Source organism: Brassica oleracea, chromosome C9 (genome assembly GCF_000695525.1).
Source record: "Brassica oleracea var. oleracea cultivar TO1000 chromosome C9, BOL, whole genome shotgun sequence".
Classification (NCBI taxonomy): Eukaryota; Viridiplantae; Streptophyta; class Magnoliopsida; order Brassicales; family Brassicaceae; genus Brassica; species Brassica oleracea.
Window position 1 is genome coordinate 9,353,979 of NC_027756.1, and position 4,248 is coordinate 9,358,226.

The following is a 4,248-nucleotide window of genomic DNA, read 5'->3' on the forward strand; positions in this document are numbered from 1 at the left end:
TCATAAAATAATAGAAAATGGTAAAATAACAAAAATAATAGAAAATATTTAAAATTATTTATTTTAGTTATTTATTTATTTTTTATTCATCTTGAATTTTAGTGACCAATAAAATAAATTATCAAATTTTATACAAAGATGGTTAATATTAAAAGAGTAAATAGTGCATAATTAGAAAGTACTTCGCTAAATTGCAATAATCTATAAGAAAAATGACTTAAAATGTAAAAAAAAAAAAATATTAAAGACACATGTCATCAAACCCCCTTGCTACTTGTCATAAGAAGATAAAAAACTAACTTTATATATAAAGATTTAATGTTTTCAGTTTTAATAATTTTTATGCTTTTATTATTTGAATTGATAAATAATTATTTGATCACACTTAGATATTATGTTTGTCATTTTTTTATTATAAGTTTATCAAATTTATTAACATTTATATTTTTGGTTTAACAAAATTATACATTATATGTATTTATTATATATATAATATTATATTAACAAACTATTAATTATGAAAAGCACCTAACATATAATATATTTATTTTAATAAATTTTTTTATTAGTTATTAATACAAGTTTAATTATATTATAAAAAAATTAAGAATTTTATTTTATTGTTTGGTGAATTTAATAGTATTACATAAAGTTTTAATTATTTACTATTAAATCTAACATTACAATAATATTGTAATATTATTATTTTTTCATTACTGATTAAATATAACTTGAATAAAGATTATAATCGATATTTTAAAATAATAATACATTATAAGATAAAGTAAATGATAATAATAATTTAGTGATTTCTTATTTGAAAATAAAATATAAAAGTTCTATGATAATTTATTTTTTACAATATAAAAAAATGATAATAAGTGATCTCTTATTTGAAAATAAAATAAAAATATTTTTATTATGTAAAAATAATTAAAAAATAAAAATAATATAATATAATATATTTATGTTTAATTACAAATTTGAACTGATTAATAATAATTGAACTATATCTTAAATGAAACATAATAAAATATGAATATTTAATATTTGGTGTGATGAATAGTATTACACGAAATTTGGTATTACACTATTCACTCTACACCAAATTTGGTGGAATATTGTAATTTTTGGTGTCCCATTGTTGATGAAATCACACCAAATTTGGTGTTTTAATGTCGCATTGGAGTTGGCCTTATATATATCATATGCTGGAAAGAGGAAAAATTTTCTATTTTAACATGAATTTTAAGCGTAGTGCATTTTCTTTTTCTGAACTTTCTAATAATGTATATTTCATATTAAACTAAATAAAAATTCAAAAATACTACATGAACTTTACGCGTTGTGCTTTTTTATTTCCGATAGTACTGCATATTCCATATTGAGTTTAAAAAAATTCAAAAATATTACATGAACTCTCAAAATTGTGCATATATATATTTAGGTGTTAGTCATCCCTTAATTTATCTAAATGCAGCTTGAGTAATAAAATAGCGGTTTGAAAATTTTTTTTATCTAAATGATGTCATTTTGGACAAATTCCGTATAATTAAAAATTTAAAAATAATACATGAAATCTCAAAATTGTGCTTATATATTGGCTGTCAAAGATGTTAATCATCCGTTAATTTATCAAACAATGTTATTTTGAATAAATTATGTAAAATTAAAAATTATTTTTTGGGAGTTTCGAACTCTTACACTGGTGAACAAGTATAAAGTAAATAGTTAAATTAATAATAATTAATTTAAATTAATAATAATCTCTTATATATTAAAAAAGAAGCATTACAACATTTAAGTGTTGTTATGTGTCATCACTAAAATGACTCTTAAAATCTTTGAAGAAATAGGTTGGTACATCTAACTGTATATTATAATTTTTATTAACTAACCATAAAATTAATTATTAATCTATAAAAATATTCTTCTTTCATTCTTTAAATAAAAGTTACGGAATAATCTAATATGACTAAAATATATATGAAAATTAATGATTCTGAATAATAAAGATTTGATAACATTTGTGTATCCTCTTCTTTTTGTTTATATTATGAAAATAAATTTAGCTATTAAATAACTAAAATTTATATTTTCGTATATAATACATTTAAAATTTTTTAAAATGAATATAAATTATAAAAAAGTCACATCGAAGTTTTTTGTGTTCATTGGCTTAAATTTTGTTATAACAAAATACAAATGATCATAAAATTATATGATTATAAATTTTCATTTAATAGATATTTATATTAAAATGTATACATATTTTAATATCATTTAAATTAAACTATATGCCATATTAAAATATGTAAATAATTTTATTTTAAAATTAAGAAAAATTTATTATACTTTAATTGATAAAAATATTCCTACAATTTTAGTTTGATAAAATCATTAAAATATATTTACATATGTTTTGTTATTATTTTATAAAAAAATTTGAAAAGAATATAATATTTATAAAATATCTTGCTCTACGCATGGTGCGGATTATTACCTATTTAATTTAAATTAGTGATAATTAATTTAATATTTTAAAGTAATGGTTAAATTAAAAAAGATAAATAATTATAGATTTATTTGATAAAACTAAAGCAATAAAAATTTGATAACATTCATTTGATTAAACTAAAACTTATATATTGGTTAATGTTTACACAATTAATACAAGAAAGTTAATTTGGTCTACCAGTTAATATGCTATTACTTGTCCACGATTAACAAACTTTATTTTCAAATATAATTTTAATTTGTGCCAATTTTTTTAGGGGTTTTTGCCAAAACTAACCCACAACTTGATTTTAACCCCAAACTTATACCCAAACTTGAATCAAATGCAAAACTAACCTAAAAGCCTAGTGAAATTACAGCTCAGCCCCTTGTGACAAAACAAAAAAACAGAAGCCATTTTTACGAATATAGCCCTAGTAAATCGTCTGAGTCGTCTGAGATGTTGGAAGTCGTCTGGACGACTGAAGTGTAAGTCGTCTGGTACCGGTTTATTTTAAAAATAATTTATAAATCTTGTAAAAAAATATTTTGATGCGTGAAAAATAAAAATCAAGTAATTATAAACAGTTTTAAGTGATATAAATTAAGATATGATAAAATTGATTTGTTTTGAAGAAAGATGAGTGGAAGTAGTGAATCATGAAATACTTTGGTTTAGGAGTTTGGCAAACATATGTTGTAGTATTGTATGTATTGTTAGAGTTAGATTTTGGAAAACTAAAATGTTTTTTTCAAAAATTAGTTTTCACCTATATGTGTTTATTTATGTGTATAGTAAACACTTTTCAAGTTTGATTTGATTTTATGAAGTCTTTAATTAGATAATTAAGTTTAGGGGTTATGTTTAGGGTGTGGACGACTTATATTTCAGTCGTCTGTTGAATAATTTACTCGGACGACTTACATTTCAGTCATCTGGTGAAGAAATTAAAACAGACGACTTACATGTAAGTCGTCCAAATATTCCCGCCTAAAATTTTTTTAAAAAATTATTTTCCCGCATAAATAATTTAAACCAGACGACTTACTTGTAAGTCGTCTGGAAAGTCTTCTATTTTAGTTTCCCGCTAAAAATATTTAATTTCCCGCTAAAAATATTAAACTCTTCTGGACGACTTACATGTAAGTCGTCTGTTTTAATTTCTTCACCAGACGACTGAAATGTAAGTCGTCCGAGTAAATTATTCAACAGACGACTGAAATATAAGTCGTCCACACCCTAAACATAACCCCTAAACTTAATTATCTAATTAAAGACTTCATAAAATCAAATCAAACTTGAAAAGTGTTTACTATACACATAAATAAACACATATAGGTGAAAACTAATTTTTGAAAAAAACATTTTAGTTTTCCAAAATCTAACCCTAACAATACATACAATACTACAACATATGTTTGCCAAACTCCTAAACCAAAGTATTTCATGATTCACTACTTCCACTCATCTATCTTCAAAACAAATCAATTTTATCATATCTTAATTTATATCACTTAAAACTGTTTATAATTACTTGATTTTTATTTTTCACGCATCAAAATATTTTTTTACAAGATTTATAAATTATTTTTAAAATAAACCGGTACCAGACGACTTACACTTCAGTCGTCCAGACGACTTCCAACATCTCAGACGACTCAGACGATTTACTAGGGCTATATTCATAAAAATGGCTTCTGTTTTTTTGTTTGGTCACAAGGGGCTGAGATGTAATTTCACTAGGCTTTTAG